The 13,460-nt window shown below is 39.9% G+C and overlaps 1 long non-coding RNA gene across 1 annotated transcript; it reads left to right on the top strand.

The window, feature by feature from the left end:
• Positions 1-4,233: 4,233 nt before the first annotated feature.
• On the top strand, positions 4,234-11,694 carry LOC122443931. The gene is made up of 3 exons (XR_006270148.1): positions 4,234-4,443; positions 4,581-4,769; positions 11,332-11,694. It is a non-coding gene; the product is annotated as an uncharacterized LOC122443931 (long non-coding RNA).
• Positions 11,695-13,460: the final 1,766 nt, after the last annotated feature.

Raw genomic sequence — 13,460 nt, 5'->3', positions numbered from 1 at the left:
TCCTGCATTTTCACAATTCATCCGAGGTCTCTGGTCTTTGAGTCACTTCTGATCTTCTACTTTTTGTGTAATGAAAGTTCTGATTTTTACTTGCCGTTTATAGAAATGAGTGATTCTGTATCAGCAACCCCAAACCCTTCTCTGAGTACTCTCCTAAGTGCACACCCTCTTTAACATTCATATCCGCACTAAACGTATGGACAGACCACAGCAGTTAAAAAAATGCGGATTCATGTCAATGTATGGCAGAAACCACTACAATATTGTAAAGTAATTAGGCTCCAACTAATAAAAATAATTGGGGAAAATAAAATAAAGATGACAAGAAAAAAAATATTTCTCTAACTGCTGTTGGCAGTTCACTTCTAAGATGGAATATAGTAAAATCTTGCCATGGGTGAAAGTTTTGGAAACAGAGAACAAGGAACCTTTGTCTGCTATTAACTCCATAGGCCTATAGAGACTTAATTATCAGTGTAGCTACGTGGAATGTCACACCTGATATAAAATGTCAATGTAACTAAACAGTGCTTGGGGCAGTGGGGGAATTTGTTGAGGCTATGTTGTACCATGAGCTTTGAAGTCAGAAAACCCAACTTGAGTTTCTGGCCCTGTGACTTGTTATGTGATGTCTATGAATCTCAGGATTCTCTTCTAGAAAATAGGGATACTTACATATATCTCAGGCATTAGTTTTAATGCTTCTCAATCCTCCCACGAGAGGAAATTAAGAGCATATATGTAAATACATTAGTGCTTCTATGTTTCTTTGCTTCCTCACTAGCCACGATTTGAGAAGTAAGATTTGTCTTTGCAACTTATCTCCATCCTGGGCTGTCTGTATACATTTTGGGAAACAAACAACACTTTGAGTTAGGTTTTTCTTTTCTTTCTTTCTTCTTCTTCTTTTTTTTAAGGGCAAAAGGCACTCAGGTGCAGAGAGTAGAGTTAATCATCTCCCTCAATCCCTTGGACATCATTGTCATCGGTCCATGCTAGTGTCTTCCCATTGTATTTGTTTATTTCATTTTTAAGTCTATTTCTACCCCACTACGCTTGCTTCTCATAGGTGAACCTTTCATGGTGTTTATGTGCATACTTTTATTTGTATATGTTCTCACAAAACAAGTATTATTAATTTGTATGCAGTTCTAATTTACATAAATTATGTTGTGTTACAGATCTCATTTTCTTCTTTTATACTCAATACATTGTTTTTAAAGTTCTATCCAAGTTGTGTGTTTATGTATCTACATTTTATTGCATTGTATACCTCTGCTGTATTTTGCCTCTCTCTTCCCTCAGTTATGGGCATCTGAATTACCTCCAATTCTATTGGGTTGGCAGAAATTGAGAAACTGGACATTACCAAGTGATAGGGATACAGAATCCTCATGCACTACTGGTAGGAGGATAGATGTGCATATACTCTGGAGAGCAGTGTCTGAATATACATGTGTGTACGCATGTGTGCACGTGCATGCATGCATTAGCAGGACATAGATCTAGATTATAGAGGATATAGAAATACACTGGTAAACACACATACACACGTCTTATGATCTAGAAAGTGCTCTCTTGAAGTCCGAACAATGTAGGTTCATGGCATTCTAGCCTCTGCAGCATAGAAATGCAAAAGGGGAAGAGGTATGAAAAACGTGCTGAATGTCAAATCACCATCCTGTCATAGTCTGGTAATGTGTGTTATGAAAGACACAAAGTTCCTTCTGTATTCTTTCTGGTGAGAATAAGGCAGGATTTCTTAATCCTCTTGGGCCACAGAGCCCTTTGGCAAACTGGGAAGACCCATGAAACTCTTCTCAGGATGTCATTTTAAACATATAAAATAAAATTTATGTGATTACAAAAGAAACCGATCATACTGAAATTAAGTTATAAAAATATTAAAATATACTGTGCTAAAATTATCTATGCTTTGTTAATGTAGTAAATAACACAATCTAGCATCATGTCTAACAAATAACTATCTGCAACAACTGTAATATATAAGAAGATAACTGTGATTAAGTTGGTGATGGAAATCACAAATAACTACTGACGCTACTGTAGTTTGGATATTCATCACTGAAGGACATGTCCTGAACTCCAGGTTAAGAATCCTTGGTTTAAGGAAGGAAAATTGTCTGAGCTTTGGTCATTACTGACTTCTCCTGCCAACACCCACTTGCAGTCAGACCACTGGACATCTGCTTGGGTCAGAAGCACAGATTTAACTTCTGGAAAAGAGTCAGCATTGGAAGACACATCCTTTCTATAACCCTGGAAGCCTGAAGGTGGAGAAACACAAGCTCATGGGACAATGGCCACCAGTATCTATTTCATCCATATGCCATCCCAGCAGGGCATTTGTCTTGCTCTGCTGTTATCTATGGACTCCAATGGTCAACTTTTGAGACTAAGGTGCAGCCAAAGAGACTTTTGTTGAGTGTATGTGTGTGGGTGAGCATTTACTGAAGAAGCAAGAGTAGAACCGAACACTCCTTGAACTCACCCCTCTCTGCTCCCTCTCTCCACCCTCCACTCCAGACCTCGGCATAGCCCCTCCGGTCTTGTCTCTATCAGACCTCCCCCAGCTCACAAGGATCTTCAAATTCCCCCAGAGTTTCTGGCAGTTTATTTGTTCTTCCTTTAGAATCATAATCCTCTCTTACTCCAGTAGTTTCCTTCGGGTTTATCCTGAAGGGAAGCAATCCATAGTTCTTGCTAGTTGGTCCTCTTGACAGGAATATATCAGCTTCACTATCTGAAAAACATTTTCCAGTAGTCATGTACAGATGTGAAAGTTGGACCATAAAGAAGACTGAGTGCCAAAGAATTGATGCTTTTGAACTGTGGTGTTGGAGAAGACTCTTGAGAGTCCTTTGGACTGCAAAGAGATCCAACCTGTCCATCCTAAAGGAAGTCAATCCTGAATATTCATTGGAAAGACTGATGCTGAAGCTGAGGCTCCAATACTTTGGCCATCTGATGGAAAGAAATGACTCACTGAAAAAGACCCTTCTGCTAGGAAAGATTGAAGGGAGGAGGTAAAGGGGGCAACAGAGGGTGAGATGGTTAGATGGCATCACGGACTCAGTGGACATGACTCTGAGCAAACTCTGGGAGATAGTGAAGGACAGGGAAGCTTGGCGTGTCTATGGGGTCACAAAGAGTTGGACATGACTTAGCGATTGAACAACGATGATCTGAAAAATAGCAATTTAATATATAGTCTTTATGGGATGGTCTTGAGAATGAAATGAGGCAAAGCAACATACTTGGTACCAGTGCTGGCCTGGTAGGTATGCATCCTCTCTGCCCTAGTTTTCAAACATGTGACATGTCAACAGCAGTCTGGCATGTGCCAGTGTCCACCACCCGAAACCTGGCACGTAGCAGAGGTTCTTCCCTCTGACACAGTGGCTCTCAGCCTCAGCCACGTGATAGAATCACCAAGGAAGATCCATACATATGGGCCCCACCCTGGTGCCATTACACCGGAATCTCTGCAGGAGGGATCAGAGCAATTGCACTTTTAAAAATTTCTCATGTGATTTCAATGTGCAGTCAAAATAGAGAATCTCTGAATGAGGTTCTTGACTTGAAAATGACTTCTATTCCTTTATACCTGAGTAACTCTGGGTCATCAATGGACAGAATGAAATTCCTGGGTGAAATGCTCAGTTTCTACATAAAGTAGCCAAGCTGGATGTCTCATGCGCATGCCCTCACGCAGATACACACGGTATGTGTGCTAAGCCGACTGTTTGAAGCACTTGAAGGTAAGATGGATCTGAGGAGGAAGAGGAGAGAAGATGACATTTCTGGACGGCAAAGCATCTTTCCATTATTCTTCATAGAGAATAAGAAGATATATCCCCATGAATATTAAAATCCTAAATTTAGAGAACTGAGTCCTTTGCAGAAGGGTTTGCTCACTTGAACTTAATAGAAACAAAACAGTAATATTCCCCGAGATGACCACATCATCCGTTAATATAAAGTTTTTCTCTGTAGGGCTGGATCTACGGGAGATTTGTCCAAGTGAAACCTGTGGTTCTGGGTTATGTGACTCATCAGTAGCTCTTCTGGCTCTCTGCTATTTGAAATAAACCAGATTTAGAGCATCTCATCTCGAGTTATTATAAACCCTAGTGTTTTAAAGTTGCCTGCCAATTCAGAGTTATATCTGTCCGTTCTTTCCAGGGAGTGAGGCATGGGATGGGGAGGAAGACTTGGCACCCACGGCCCTTCCTCGCAAAGAGAGAACGCAGATGGCCCTGACAGCTGGGGACAAGGAACCGCAAGCCATGGAAGAGATGGCAGCTGAAGATGGATTATGAATTTTCCCTGGAAAATATTGCCTGAGCGAGAAGTAGCGGAAGTTTAGGCAACTCTACTACATGAAAAATACACACAGAACTTCACAGCCAGCTTCTCAAGGTGACATTTTGAAACCCTAAAATGACCGCAGGTGATCCAGTGGAGGCGGGAGATTCTGCGCTCACTAGTGTGATTCTCCTGTCATTTGTTTTCTCAGTTCTAACAATGTCTTCCAATTGCCACTCACTGAAATTTAGCCAGCAGCTGAGAGCAGATTGCCAGGGCGAGGATGCAGAAAAGAAGAGAGCCTGGAAGGATGACAATTTTACGTATGGCTGCCCCGAAGAAAACATCTGAGGACGTCTGTCTGCAGAATCTTCTTCGTTTTAACATCAAAATTAAAATCACAGGAACCCATCTGCCAGTGCCTCTGACTCAGGGTTCAGGTGGGAACTGACCCCTTTTCTTTTTTTTTTTTCTTCCCCAGCCCCAGTCAGATTTATCTCTCCTCTTGTTTTCTCCAGGTCTACTCTGCCAAGTGACAGTAAGTTTGACAAATGACTCCTTACCCATAGATTGAGTGTTAATGCATTCATTAAAAAGTAATAGCAAGCATTCATTGAGTGCTTGCTATATGTCAGGAAATGTATTAAAAGCTTTCACATGTATTACTTCCAACCAACTTAACATTTTCATTTTGAAAGCTAGCTAATGATTTAACCCAAGAAAATGGCCCAAATGTCAGAACTTTAGGCTCCCAGCAGGGGAGAGAGGGTGTATTTATTGGCTATAGAACATGGAGATTCTCAAATCACATCTGGTGGTCTATCATCCATTTTATCCTTGGAAAGGTGTTTATTAGAAAGCATATAAAATATGAGTCAGAAGCCCTAAATTAGAGATGAGTATCTTTTATAGACAGTGATATTTATCCATCACTGAAATTCTCTGAACTTCAGTTTCCTTATCAATAAAAGCAATATAATCAATAAGACCTTTATGGGTGATGGTGGAGATTAGATCTCACTATCAGTTTGTAATTTATGTGTGTGTACTTAGGCGCTTAGTCATGTCTGACTCTTTGTGACCCCATGAACTATAGCCCAACACACTTCTCTGTCAATGGGATTCTCCAGGCAAGAATACTGGTGTGGGTTGCCATTCCCTTCTCCAGGGTATCTTCCCAACCCAGGAGAACCTTTGTCTCTTGCACTGCAGGCTGATTCTTTACCAAATGAGCCAGCAGAGAAATGGATTTGTAATTTAAAATTATCTATCTATCTATATATATATATAGATATATATATATATTTTAGTTATACTGATGTTTGTTACTAATAAGTCTTCTGTATGTTTTTCAAACCAGAATCACCAAGGTCACTTTGGGATTCCTATGGATATTTTTTCAATACAATATTTGGAAGTCTTTAATCCTTTAAGGACGTCATTCTAATTTAAGACAAACTTAAGACAATATTTGCCATGCTTATTATGGATTAAAATCTACTTGATGAACCGATGATAATCACCTTAAGGAGGACTGTTTTCAGTGAAGCGCTACTATAGCGTGTGGACAACTTTAATTTCTTACTCAATATGTGTATGTTTCTAGGTTGTGTGGGTGTCTGATAGTCTTAGTAAAAGTTTAGATATATGAGTATAATAACTTCTATTTAAGCTCAAAATCATCTCAGCCAGTAGCTGCCAAATTATAAATGGTGCTATTATTACAAAAGTGCTTCTCAGGGGGCCTTAGTGTTAAAGAACCTGTCTGCCAATGCAGAAGATGTGAGAGACGCCGATTCGATTCCTGGGTTGGGAAGATTTCCTGGAAGAGGGCGTGGCAACCCAGTCCAGTATTCTTGCCTGGAGACTCCCATAGAGAGAAGAGCCTGGTGGACTATAGTCCATGGGGTCGCAAAGAGTGGGAGATGAATGAAAAGACTTAGCATGCACGCTCGCATTGTTACATAAGCACTTTTGAAAGGCCTGGGTAAAATTATTAATATTTTTTATACCAGAACTTATACATTTTTTTCTGGTTTGGCAAAAAAGTAGAGAGCAATAGTTTGGGAAATTTGATTCATTTGGGAAATGAATAAAAATGAAGCAGGGATGTTTCTGTTCAGTTTCAGGATGTTTTGCTCATCTGGTTTGGAACTTTTGCTCATTAGTCTGATAGGTCCATATTAAAAGAAATGAATACTGCTTTGGATAAGCTTTGATGGTCATATATATAATATGAGAAGTAGGCAATGTTTTCCACTAGTTTCTTAGTAATGATAGTAAGAGAGATCCAGATTATTTGTGTACTGGCGTTGAAAGTATTCTGAATATGACTAAAGTCATATGCAAGCCTTAGTTTTGACAACTGTTTCCCACTCCATTCCTCATGCCATGAATTCTGCATCAGAAAAGGTAGTTTGCTGGGCTTCCTTTTCTGGAGGAGGAGTGAACATCTGTACTGGTTCTGGCTGTGTTTTACTTCCCTTTCCATCCCTAGTCTCTTGCTCAGAAACCTGCACCAAACATTCAGAGTGATCTGCGGCTCTGACATCACAACTCCTCTTGTCTCCATTTTCACCTGCGAAAATGCTACCCGGATTTCCAGGTTCTTCTTCAAATTAATCTTTCTTTTATTTTCTCTTTCTTTCTTCCTCTTTCTTTGTTTATTTCCTTCCTTTTCTTTCTTTCTATTTTTTCGATCCAGGCTTCATCTTTCCAAATGCTGGTTTTAAGAAAAGTGTTTTCTATTTTCATGATAGTTATTGAGGATATTAAAATGCTTAATAACTTATAACTTTTTTTGAGGATAGAAATAGTAACACATGCCGGCATGGTTCCCAAATCACATACCGTTGCACTCTGGGGCCCCACAGTGAATTTACCAGGGTGCTGCTGGGTATTTTAAATTTTTCAGGGAAACGCTGACAGCTGACATCGGTTGGTCACTGCCTGAACTACAATCTTGAGGTAGTTGGTAGTTTCAATATTGGATCACTTTATATTCCTTTTCATGATCTGCAAAGCTCTGTTTTGCTTTGATCTTTAAAAATGCAAAAAATGAATGTGAGGCAATAAATGAGGACAGTCAAGTCCAACCTGATACCAATATTTGAGAATTTGTGCTGTGTTCAATAGGCCTATGCATCCTGTTAGTAAATACAAATAAAGTAAAATATTTGTATATTTTCTCAATTTTAGCTCATTATTTTCAAAAGGCTAGTAACTTGTTATGATAGAATTGTTAATAAGTTAGTGGAGCCTAACTACTTAATAAATGAAATGATAAATGTTTATTTTTGCTAAGTGAGTTCTGTGAAAAAAATTATTGAGACAGTGAGGGTGCTGTGAATCAAGAAAGTCTGGGACCCTTTGTTATATTGTATGACATTTGTGTTCTTTGCAAACACCTAGAGTGCTCTGCTGCTGCTGCTAAGTCACTTCAGTCATGTTCGACTCTGTGCAACCCCATAGACGGCAGCCCACCAGGCTGCCCCATCCCTGGGATTCTCCAGGCAAGAACACTGGAGTGGGTTGCCATTTCCTTCTCCAATGCATGAAAGTGAAAAGCGAAAGTGAAGTCGCTCAGTCGTGTCCGACTCATAGCGGCCCCATGGACCGCAGCCCACCAGGCTCCTCCGTCCATGGGATTTTCCAGGCAAGAACACTGGAGTGGGGTGCCATTGCCTTCTCCACTAGAGTGCTGTATTCAGTGTATATTCAATCAATACTTTTTTATTTGAAAGAACTTATGCTCATGGTATAGCAGTGAGTTTACTTAGAATTTGCTTCTCTTTCACATAAATAAAATATTTGAAAGATTTCAAAATGAAAAAAACAGCAAACATCAAATATTTACACATCCATGGTGCTATGCTAGGTACACTATTTATGAGATGCAAGCATATTTCCTTATATAGTCCCCATGATATATGACAATCTTAAATTATCTTTTCATATCACTTCTCTTACATATCCAGACTCTTCAATGTCTGACAAGGTGAAGGGGGAAGAAAAGGTATTTGACCTAGCATTGACTTATGGACTATAAAAAATTTCATTAACGAAGGTGGAGACAGCATCATCCTGAACATGGACAGTCAGTATCAGTCAATAAGGGCCATGCAATAAAGCTCTACAGGTTTGGTTTTAAAAGAATCCCGAGAAGCTTGCCTCTGCAGAATGGTATTGATTGCCCTTTACCATCAGATGCTGGGTAAATTACACAAAATGCTCACACACACTATTACAGGAGATAGGGAGCAAATTGACAGATCAGCACCAAGCAATTTCTTGCACTGGGCAGAAATTCTTTCCAAAAGGTTTTGTGCATGCACAGTAAATCGAATATACAGGGGCATAGGAATTTCTTAGTCTCTGAGATGGGCAGTATCATGGGAGATTAGATGGAATAGCTGAGATGAGTGAATATTGTCATGGACAGATGGGTAGAAAAGGGGAGAGAGGTTCCTGGAAGGGGACGAGAGAAACAGAAATCACACTTCGCAGATTTTACAGTTTCGCCTCAGGCTAGCCTGGAGCTACCAGGCAGTTTGATTGTCATTTAAAATCTGAATTCTTAGTTTATTTAAGAGAATGTGAACCTTAAAATGTCTCTTTACTTTCATTTGCAATAGGGCAAGTGAGGGTTTTTCTCACACATAACTTCTTAAGGTCAACCAAGATTAATAACTTTGTAGAAATTTAATAATTTTTGTTGTTGTTCAAAGAAATCTGTTGCCCTTATGTCATTTTCTTTATCATTCGTGTTTTTAGTGAATTGTGAAATTATAGTCAAGGAAGGGAAGGGAAAATAGGGAGCTGTTGCCTCTCTTAGAAAAATGACTTGAGAGGAAATGTGATGTTTTGATTATGTTTGCATCAATTCATTTCAAAGTTGGAAATGCTGAGGTGCTTAATTGATCATTTTTTAATAACCCAAATAAGGCTGTTAATCAGCATTTACATTTAGGAGCTATAGCCAGTCAACAATGGGCTTAGTTTTTAAGAAAAATTATCTAAAATTTGAAAATAAAACCAAAAGCATGATTCAATACCTTTTCAATGTTATTTTGGGATTTTGTAAATAGACTCACATGCACTTTACTTAATTATCTAGCAGAATGCACATTTGTTTGACTTAGCTATTCACTATTTGGCTAGAGTCCAGACATCAAGAAGTTACGTGTTAACATGAAGATATCTTCCAATAAGAGAGATAATCTCAAAGTGTGCAGTTTTATTGTTCTGTAGAGCATCAACTGCTTTTGTATCTATTACCAAATAAATTCCAGGATTCCTTTGATTGACTCACAGTACGCATCATCATTCTTAACAGGCTTTGAACTACCTTTATCATCTTACTGACTTTCTTGTTGGTTAATGAGTTGAATAAAACATTAGGTACATGGTTATTCTATGTTTGCATGAGAGTCATGTTTTAATCTTTTTTGAAAATTACATTGGGGTACTAATCAGATGGATAATCTTTGCTACATTCTCTGATCCACCTCTTTAAAGCAATCAGATTTCACACTATTAACTGCTTAGAATTCCAGACAGGCTTAAACTATAATTTGGATGAGGAAGAATCACTCATTAGAAAAACTGCCTAGGCAATTCAAGCTATTCATGTGTGTTGGCCATATGTTTTCTGGCCAGAAATGATGCCTTTTAACTGGAGTATACGTTGTATCCCTAAAGCAGGCATCACATTATCTTGGCAACTCAACGAAGCATATTTGGGGGATGCAAGTGGTAGAGAATGAAACTGATAATTCTGAGTGCTTACCACATGTGAAGCAGTTGTTATTCATGCTCTAATTTAGCTTTTTAAATAGCTCCATATAGTAAGATTATTGTTCCTACTGTGAAACTGCTCAGTCATATCCGACTCTGCGACCCCATGGACTGTAGCCTACCAGGCTCCATCGTCCATGGGATTTTCCAGGCGATAGTACTGGAGTGGGCTGCCATTTCCTTCTCCAGGGGATCTTCCCGACCCAGGGATCGAACCCGGGTCTCCCGCATTGTAGGCAGACGCTTTACTGTCTGAGCCACCATGAAAGTCATTATTGCCCCTACTGTACAGACGGGAAAATTAAATTCAACGAGGAAAACTTATTTGGCCAAACTACATGACATGGGTTAAACCCAGGTTGACCTGACTCCCAACTCACAGATTTTCTACTACCATGAAACCAAACCTGTGGGTTATTTCCATAGTTAGCTAGGAACTATCAGTTAATGAGAATACTCCCTAACTCACTAAAATCATCACATTTTTTCTTTAGAGAGTGACCAAAAATTTTGGTCAGGTATTTACAATGATATTCTGAGTACTGTGCCACCAACAATTTGCAGAGTTTATAATACATAGAACCAGACTGGACAAAGGAAGCAAGTGAAAGAAAATATATTGTAGAATGATTTTAAGGTGAGAGCTTATTATCATAATATATTTTATAGCATATTCCAGCTTTCTAATATCAAACACTTTCGGGGAATTCTGTATCATGTAAACTCTTGATGGTGTCAATGCTGGGTCCTGCTGTGGGGTCTCTGTGGGGTCTCTGCCTGCCTCAGTGTGTCCATAGGTGGCGCTTGTTGATTTTGGCTAAGCCGGTAAGTCACTCTTTCCTGATATTCTGAGACTTCAGTGGAAGATGTAAATATAGGAGGGCGGGAACAAGTCAGCGTCGCTGCAGTGGCTGTGGAGGCACACGGGCCAGATGATTTCTGCAGGGTGCTGTTTGCTGTGGCCCCTGCCTGCCTAATCCTTTGGGGTTCTCTTAACGTGGCTGAAACAACGCCCACTCCACATTCTTCTTTTATTCATTTTGGTAGATTTTAAGCAGGGAGAGTGACTGACACATTCAGATGCAAACTTCCATCCCTCTTTGTAGCTAGATATGGCTAACTGACCATGTTTCAGATAGTGGGATGTGAGCAGTTCAAACACTGGTTTTCTTGCCCTGACGCTCTTTTCTGTCTCCATTTCTGCAGGTTTCAATGAGGCTGTTGTAGCAATGAAGCTCTGACCTTGCAAAAAAGGACAACGTTTTAGGAAATGGCAGAACAACAAAATGCAGGGGACTGGGTCCCTGATCGGCTCTGTGGAAAGAGTGGGGCCACTTACACAGACTAGCGTGACTCTCATGTGGGCAGGAAATTAAGTCCAGCATGCACAGTCTGTAATGCCGAGGCATCTCCTTATTATAGACGTGGAGTCTCTACTTTATATATTTAGAATCTTCCCAGTTTTTTTTTTTTTTTTTTTTTAACACCAACTCCTTCGGTCTCCTTCAGTTCTGTGTACTCCTGATTTGCTTCCAGTAAATTATATTTTGATTAAGATAGTGAAATTTGGGTTTTCTTGCTTGCCACTAAGAATTCTGACTGATATGGTCTCCTTCATTATATTATTTAAAGTGCTTTTAGTTTGTCCTGAAGCCACTGCTGTAACGATCACATTTTTTGTTTGTTTTTGCTGATTTATTTAGTGACTGCCAGGCACTAAGTTTTCTCTTAATGGACCCCCGTTTACTAAATATGAGTTTAGATGCAGACAGCTATCATCACCGTGCCTCATCATTCAAGAAAATTGTTAAAAGCTGGCATAGACCACTGATGGTATCTTGAGTCAAACATTTAGAAAAGATCAGGAGGAAAATATGCTTAGTCTATCAGCTCTTCTGGGACCAGTCCCAAGCCTCTAGTCTCTCCTGCCTAGGATTGATTCATAGTTGATGTCTAAGGAATGTGTGTTGAATTATTTGTTGACTATGTCATTGCTTTACCAGCAACAGGAAGGACTGAGTCCACTGAAATTCTAATTAGGCAATTTCTGAGAAATTAACTGAAAACCACATTTAAACATGTATAAGGACAAAAGCAGAACACAATGCTCTTCTCTCTGGCCTATACTTTCCTCCTTTCTTTAGCAGAGCTCCTCTCTGAGCTGAACCTATTATACCACGGGCTTCTTTACAGGCATTCTTTGCCCTTCTCTACCCTAAGAGGCTGGCCTTAGGGGCAACATCAGTGGGATTCCTGGGTGCTCAGTTTTCTATTGAATTCCCATCCTTTGGAAGGGCAGCCTTCAGGGATGGAGAAGTTGGGGAAAATAGTGAGGTCAGAGTGTTGGACTGGGTGGTAACTTGACTGAAGAAAAAAAAAATACTCCAATTAAGAATTCCAATTCTTTATAACCATGTCTCCCTCCAGAGCTGACAGACTGTTCCCTTAGCTCAGCTCCTAGGTCCTAGAAGTGGTAAAGCTCCGGTCCTGTTAGGACCAGGGTACTGCACTGTCTCTCTGATTCCTCTACAAGCCCACATATATGATACTCATTTCATAAACAAACCTTCCTCAAGGTATCCTAATCTTGTATGTGTCTTTTGTTTCCTGTTGAACCTCTGGCTGATATTCTTTATGTTCAGATTTTGGAACTAGAGAGTTGTATTAGCTAATGTATAAACTAATGAAAAAACTCAGTGTCCAGGGACTTCAAAATCTTGGATTGTATTTCTCCTTCGTAAGAATAAATTCTCTGGCAGAGAGAAGTGGGGATCGCAGGGCTGGTAGCAGCTCCGCCCTCCCTGACACACATCTTCCACTGTGTAGATGGACGCTATTAGCTGCCCTGGTCCATGGTCTCCAGCCAGCGTGACAGAGGAAAACAGCCAAAGGAGTTCACTCTCTATCTTTTATTTATTTATTCATTTGGCTGCGTCTGGTCTTAAACCTCTGTTGCATCATGCGGGATCTTTCACTGTGGCATGTGAATTCTCTAGTTGTGGCATTTGGACTCAGTAGGGGAAGTGTATGGGCTTAGTTTCTCCTAGACATGTGGTATCTTAGTTCTCTGACCAGGGATTGAACTCACATGCTCTGCATTGCAAGGCGGATTCTTAATCACTGGACCACCAGGGAAGTCTCACGCTTTGGCCTTTTAAGAGCAAACTTCTGGAGTGAAGCACATTACTTCTCACATTGCATAGGCATTACCTCTCATGGCTGGGTTAGGTGACAGAAATGCTGGGAAGTTTAATTTTTCTTTGGGCAGTAATTTACCCCACTGTCTTTCTGTTACTATGGAAGTAGAGAAAAATTGTCATTGGTAGGAGACTAAT

The sequence above is a fragment of the Cervus canadensis genome, chromosome 6, assembly GCF_019320065.1.
Source record: "Cervus canadensis isolate Bull #8, Minnesota chromosome 6, ASM1932006v1, whole genome shotgun sequence".
Classification (NCBI taxonomy): domain Eukaryota; kingdom Metazoa; phylum Chordata; class Mammalia; order Artiodactyla; family Cervidae; genus Cervus; species Cervus canadensis.
This window is presented reverse-complemented; position numbering and strand designations above follow the sequence as displayed.